Raw genomic sequence first — 7749 nt, 5'->3', positions numbered from 1 at the left:
TGAATATATCATGGTTCACTGAGCACTCCTCTGTTGATGGACATTTGGATCATTTCTAGTTTTTGACTATTGTAACTAAAGCTATTGAAAATATTCTTGGCCACTGCAAATAAAGATGCTGTGTCTTGGACACATCTTAGGGGGGATCTATGCGCTCATTCTGTGCTGGATCATATTCCACATGCCTGAGTAGATTTACACTCTCCCTGAACAATGTGTGGGGGTTCCAGTTATTCCCTACCCTCATCTACACTTGGTACTGTCAGTCATCTGATTTCAGTTATCCTGGTGATGGAGCATAGCTTTTTCATGATCTCTTATCCAATTTCAAATTTTTTCTTTGTAGCAAAATTTTATTTCTATATTGACATTTAAAAATTCATTCGTCACATTTCTTTCTTTTTTTTTATTGACAACGTATTTACTTCCTTCTGCTTTTGAGGTAGATATTTAAATATTTTTTAAAGTTTTCTTTTTTTTTTTTTTTTTAAGCTGGGCTTTTAAAGCATAAGTATTTGAGCAATTAGGTGAAAGCTCTGCCTTTGTAATCTGAGAGGAGCAACAGCAGGGGATGGGGAGGGCTGACCTGAGACTGTGTGTTTGACCTGGTTCTGCCATTTAAACTGCTCCGTGGCTTTGGGCCAGGTGTATAGAGGCTCTTTGTTAACTCAGTTTCTTCATCCATGCAATTGGGACAATAATAGAACCTGCTTCGTGACGTTGTTAAGTTCTCCCACTTAGAATAACCCCTAGCACAGAGTTAATACTCATTACATATTAGATACTATTGTCACCAGTTTCTTCAATGATATTTATCAAAGTTACTTTCTTCTCCATTTTTTTCTTATTCCAGGTTAATCCTGGGAGTAGCTCTCATGAAGTTAAGGCATATACTTGGAATCTATGCTTTATTTTATTGACTATTTTCTTCCTGTTCTTAAACCAATGTCATATAGCCCTATTGTCATTTGATAATATATTTTATAATTATCTGGGAAGTGATTTCTCCTGAGCTACTTTCTCCTGAGCTATTTTCCTCCCCCAGTGCAATACTCTAGCCTATGTATTTGTCCAAGTGGATTTTTAATATAATTGTCATGAATATTTTAATTCATTTTTGAACTCTGTAATGAACTGCTCGAGCTTTTTGATCTTTATCATTCTGAATCTTCCTAACCTGAAACAGAGTTCCAAACCCCAAATTTCAATTCTTTATTTCTCCCAGAAAATTTAATAATTTTCTTCAACAGATCCTAAAATTGCAACACCAGATTAATTTCCAAGCATGTTTTTCAAAGCTTCTGTGAATGGAATTTCCTCTTTCACTATGTTTTCTGTGTCACCCTCATGCATTAGAAAGTGATGGGTTTTGTGGGTTCATGTTTTAGCGCATCATTTTGGGGAACCCATTGATTATTCCCAATAATTTTCTGCTTGGGAAGGGAGATGGCACATCTCCCTTACAGTGGAAAGAACATGGGCTTAGAAGGTGATGGGCCACATTGTAGATACATCTTCTTTCATGACTTGTGTGGAACACAGGCAAGTGGCCAGCTTCCCAGAGCCACAGTCTTTGCTGGCAATAATAACATGGGGTAATAATATTAGAGAGGGCTCCTGCTGGAACTCCAGAACTTCTTTCTTTCTTAAAAATCAAATGAGCCACTGGGTATATACTCAAAAGAATTGAGAGTGGAGTCACCAAGAGATATCTATAAACTCACATTTATAGCAGGCTTACTCACAATAACCAAGAATGGAAACAGCTCAAATGTCCATAGATGAATAGATGAGCAAAGTGTGGTCTATCCATACAATAGAACGTTATTTAGCCTTAAAAAGGAGCAAAGTTCTGGCATGTTCTACAACATGGATGAACCTTGAGGACATGACACTAAGTGAAATAAGCCAATCACCCAAAGACAAATACTGTATGATTCTACTTACATGAGGAAACTACAGTAGTCAGTTCATAGAGACAAAGAATAGAATGATGATGCCCAGGGGCTGGTGGTGGGAGGGGCTTGGGGAGGTAGTGTTTCATGGGGACAAAGTTTCAGTTTGGCAAGATGGAAAGTTCTGGACATGGATGGTGGTGATGGTGGCACAACCATGTGAATATACTTCCTGCTGGTGGAAACGCTGTGCTTAAAAATGGCCAGGATGGTAAATTTGGTGTATATTTTTACCACAATTTAAAAAATAACATTTTTAAAACATACAAGCTGGAGTTGGCATTCTGAAAACAAATCCTTAGCAGATGGAAATTGTCAGTGCAAATGAAATCTACACTATGCTCTCAAAACTATAGTGCTCAAAGTCACTGACAAATGTTGAATTGTGCACATTTTATATCTCCTGATATGCAGAATAGGGATCATAATTGCTCCTTTCTTAAGTTAACAAGTTAGAGGGGAAACCAATCCTTCCACAATCTCCACGGGTGGAGGTGGGCGAGAGGGGTCACAGTGGGGAGAGAGGTGGGAAAACCAGGTGAGAGAAAGGAGGAAAATGTGCAAATTTGGAATCATCTTATTTGTGACATTAATAATAACAAAACTGACAAGGAGTATTTAGTGAGTCTCTGGGTTAAAAATTTTGTAATTGTTATTTTATTTAATATTTGTAGCAACCCATGAAGTAGGAATTATTCCAATTTTTCCAGCAAGAAAACTGAATTTTTGAGAGGACAAGGAAGAGAGAAGAAGCAATATATTTTGCCATTCCTGCAAATAGGCTTCTTCACTCTGTGGGGGGGCCTGAGGTTGTTAGTTCTTGGTGAATTTTTGTATTTTTCCAGTCAAACAGGAGAAAAATAGGCTATTCTGTCCCAGGTTCAGTTGGACAGATCCCATTGACCTGGCTTGGGTCACAAGTCCTTTCTGGAAGCAGTCACTACAGTCAATGGAGGTGGGAGCAATATGATTGGCCCAGGGAGAGATGAAGCGCTTAATCAATCATACACTCCTGTTCCTGATTTTAAGGGAGATGCATCTGGTCTATCACCATTAAAAAGCACAGGTGACAAAAGAAAAAAACAGATAAATTGAACTACATCACAGTTAAAAACGTCTGTGCTTCACTACCAAAAAGTAAAAAGATAACCTATAGAATAGAGGACAGGTATTTGAAAATTGTACATCTGATAAAGAACTTATATCTAGAATATATAAAGAACTTTCACAACTCAACAATAAAAACACACATAACCCAATTTAAAAATGGGCAAAGGATAGGAAAACACATTTCTCTGAAAAAGATATACAAATGACTGATAAACATGTGAAAAGGTGCTCAACAGCATTAGTCATTAGAGTAATGTGTATCAAAACCACAATGATAGCACTTCACACCCACTAGATTGGCTATAATTAAAAAAGACAGACAATAATAAATGGTGACAAGGATGTGAGAAATATACTTCTTGTGGGAATATAAAAACGGTGCCGCTGTTTTGAAAAACAGTTTGATGGTTCCTTTAAAAGTTATACATGGAGTTACCATATGACCCAGCAATTCCATTCCTCAGAATTTATCCAGAAAAACTGAACACTTATGTCACAGAAATTTGTACATGAAGATTTACAGCAGCATTATTCATAATAGCCAAAGCAGAAACCCTTTACAGGCCAATCAGCTGACGAACAGATAAACAAAGTATGGGACATCCATACAATGAAATATTATTTAGCTGTAAAAAGAAATGATATATTGATACATCCTAAATGTAGGTGAACCTTGAAAATATAATGTTAAGTGCAAAGAGCCAGTCACACGAGACTGCATATTATATGATTCCGTTTATACAAAGTGTCCAGGATAGGCAAATCCATAGAGATAAAAAGTAAATTAGTTGCTATCTGGGGAAGGAGAATTGGGGATTGATTATTAATAGGTACAGGAGTTATTTTTGAGGAGATGAAAATGTTCTGGAATTAGGTAGTGGTAATGGCTGCACAACTTTGTGAACACACTAGATTGTATACTTTTAAAAGGACAACTTCTATGATTTGTGAATTTTCTCAATTTAAAGAGTTAAAAAAACAGTTGGATTTCTAAGCATTAGCAATAAACTTAGAAAATATAAAAATATATTATTTACTGTATCAGCAAAAGCATCAACTATGTAGTAATAAATCTAACAAAAACAAATTTTTTCTTTTAGAGAAAAAAGTAAAAAACATTGAAACACTTATTTTATTTATTCATTTTAGTGTTTTTAAAGATTTATTTATTTTATAGAGAGAGTATATGCCAGTGGAGGAGGGGCAGAAGGAGTGAAAGGGGAAGCAGACTCACCTCTGAGCATGGAGCTGGTCTTGGGGCTTCAGCTCACAACCTTGCAGTCATTACCTGAGCTGAAACTGAGAATTAGACACTTAACCAATTGAACCACCTAAGTGACCTTCATTTTAGCAATTTTTAAAAGATATTTTATTTATGTATTTTTGAGAGAGAGAAAGCATGAGCGGGGAGAGGGGCAGATGGAGAGGGTCAGGAGGATAGAGAGAAGCAGACTCTGCACTGAGCAGGGAGCTTGACGCAGGGCTTGATCCCAAGACCGGAAATCACGACCTGAGCGGAGGGCAGCTGCTTAACCGACTGAGCCACCCAGGTGCTTCATTTTAGCAATTTTTAATGAAAGTACAGGATTACTTTATTTGTGCATCTTCTCAATTGTTTCTTCCTTATATTTGCTCTTTTCATTTCCTGTTGGCAAGATTTGACTTTATGTTCAAGGATCTTTTGGGGGTTTTTGTCTGGTTTTGGTCTAGTATTAACAACCTTGCTAGGATGAATGCTACATGGACAGCTGTGCCATTAGTCTTCTCCTGCTACACTTGTTCAGTGTAGATGACATAGCTCTTTTTTTATTTTTTTTTAAAGATTTTATTTATTTATTCATGAGAGACACAGAGAGAGAGAGGCAGAGACATAGGCAGAGGGAGAAGCAGGCTCCATGCAGGGAGCCTAATGTGGGACTTGATGCCGGGACTTCGGGATCACGCCCTGAGCCAAAGGCAGATGCTTAACCGCTGAGCCACCCAGATGTTCCAATGACATAGCTCTTACAAATCTAGACTATGTCGCCAATTTGCTGACCTTTATCGTGTCCTGCAACAACCTGAATGCCATCGTCCCTTCGGATAGGTATGGATTCAACACTGTACTTTTGTCTCAGCTCTTTGGAAAGAGGGGAGACAAAATCTTGCTGCCAATGTGGGAAGGGGCATTGAAATGGCCTTTATGGTTCTTACTCTGGTCAGAAGTCACAAAGAAATTGAACTTCTTTTTTGGCCACTGGTGCTTTAGCAGTGGTTGCAAAAGCGAGGACTGGAGATTTATTTTTTAAAGACCAGAATCAATGTAGAAAACATGAAGTTCAGGGACGCCTGGACACCATGCTCAGTGGTTGAGCATCTGCCTTTGGCTCAGGGTGTGATCCTGGTTCTGGGATTGAGTCCCACACTGGGCTCCCCATGAGGAGCCTGCTTCTCCCTCTGTGTGTCTCTGCCTTTCTCTGTGTATCTCTTATGAATAAATAAATAAATAAAATATTTTTTAAATAAATAAAATCTTAAAGAAAACATGAAGTTCATGGATAGCAGATACTGCCATTGTAAATGGAATATTATGAAGATGTCAATGCTCTCTGAATAATCTTAATGCAATTGCAAGCCACTCGCAGCAGGCTTATCCAAGGAATTTAGCAAGCTGAATCTAAATTTTTATGTAAAGGTAAAGAACCTAGAAGACACAAAGAATTTTTGAAGAAGAAAAAAGCAGAGGGACTTTCATATTAAATATAAGGTCTCTTTATGCAGCTACTATTATAGGTCAAAAATGGAATTGATGTCTATCCTACATCATGTACAAAGATCAGTCCTGATGGAAGAAAGACTGTAATATGAAAGGCAAAACTTAAATATAGAAGAGCGTCATAATGATATAGACACAGGAAGATCTTAAACAAGTTCCCCCAAGTACTAATTATAAATGAAAAATGTAACTGCATTAAAATTAAGAATTCTATTCATCAAAATACAACATAAAGGGAATTAAGGCAATACATATGAAATGCACAGTGGTATCCTACATTGGCTCCTGAAATTGCAAAAAGACATTGCTGGAAAAACTGGTGAAATTCAAAGAAAGCCAAGAGTTTAGTTAACAGTAACATATACCAATGTTTGTGGTGTTTCTTTGTTGTGAGAAATCCCCTTGGTGATATAAAATGTGAGAATTAGGGAAAACTGAGTGAAGAGTAGATGGTAATTCTCTGTACTATCTTTGTAACTTTGTAAATCTATATTACTCCAGAAAGAGAGTTTTTTCACAAGCTGGGAATTGGTTTTTAGATATATGTAATTAATAAAGGAGTAGTTCTAAAGAACAATAAAAAATCAACAAGAAATAGTCATATTGGTCACCTGGGTGGCTCAGTTGGTTAAGTGTCTGCCTTCTGTTCAGGTCATGATCTCAGGATCCTGGGATCCAGCCCCACATCAGGCTCCCTGCTCAGCAGGGAGTCTGCTTCTCCCTCTCCCTCTGTCTCTACCCTCTCTCGTGCTCTCTCTCTCTCAAATAGATAAAACCTTAAAAAAAAATAGTCATACCATCCAACAATAAAATGGGCCAAACAAAGTCACAAATATCTTCAGAGGAGATATAAGTGGCAAATAAGATGACAATCCCATCCTACCAACCAGATCACTGAATGAGTACCGCAATGAGTACCGCAATGCCATTCCATCTCAATCAATCCTCCAGTGAACTCTCCTAGGATGTAAAATGGTATGGCCACTTAGCAAACAATTTGGAGGCTTGGCAAGCTTTTCCTAGGTACATGCTCTAGGATCGCTCTTTCTCTTGTGCCAGGGTGCCAAGAGGCATCTGGAAGAATTTTCACAGCAGCACGGTTCAGAATAGACAAAACTGAGTAACAACTGAAATGTCCATCATGGGAGAACAGATAAATAAATCATGATGAGATCACTCTATGGAATATTATACAGCAGTGAAAATGAATGACTGTTAGCAACATATAAAAGTAAGGATGAATCTTAGAAGAAATGTTGAATCAAAAAAAGTCTTAGGAAAGCTAACATAGAGTACGATAGTTTATGAAGTTCAAAACATTCAAAATTAAATTTCATATTATAAAACTGTAAATAAAAAAGCAAGGAGCTGATAAAGAGAAAATTTAGGAAAGTCGTTATCCCAGGGTGAAGGAAGAGGCAGGCAGATGGATTCAGGGAGGGACACTCTTGTTCTTGTGACCTTGGTGACACTGGTGACCTTCTTGGTGACCTTGGTGACAGTCTTGTTCTTAGGCCCTGTGGTGGGTTCATGGTGTTCATTTTATTATTATGCCTCAATCTTATATCTATTATTTTGTATCTGTTAAATGTTACAGAATCTTTAAAAAATTGAAAGATAGGTTTAAAAAAAATAAGCAATGGGCAGAGCAAGCATGTTTCCAAAATTTCCGAGAACATTTCTTTTTTTTAACTCTAGTCTTTTTAGAGGAAAATGAAATCTTTTAAGGTTTTCAAGAGACAAGGGAAGCATCCGCATGCCTTCTCAGCTGGAATTTATGCCAAAAATGGAGTGAAGACTGCTGATCTTAATAGGTTGCCTAGAGTCAGTGAGTGGGTGGGTTACGTGTGCAATGCTGCGCAGCCCCCAGCGGGCCTCCACTAAGGCTGCTGAGCGCTGCCCCGGGTGGGGGGGAGGCTCTGGTGCCAT

The 7749-nt window shown here is 37.8% G+C and overlaps 1 pseudogene; it reads right to left on the bottom strand.

Annotated features, from left to right (window-relative positions):
- Nucleotides 1-4657: 4657 nt before the first annotated feature.
- On the bottom strand, nucleotides 4658-7749 carry LOC144296602 (large ribosomal subunit protein uL24 pseudogene; annotated as a pseudogene).

Source organism: Canis aureus, chromosome 24, assembly GCF_053574225.1.
Source record: "Canis aureus isolate CA01 chromosome 24, VMU_Caureus_v.1.0, whole genome shotgun sequence".
Classification (NCBI taxonomy): Eukaryota; Metazoa; Chordata; class Mammalia; order Carnivora; family Canidae; genus Canis; species Canis aureus.
The sequence above is the reverse complement of the archived record's forward strand: the minus strand, read 5'-3'. Positions and strand labels throughout refer to the sequence as shown.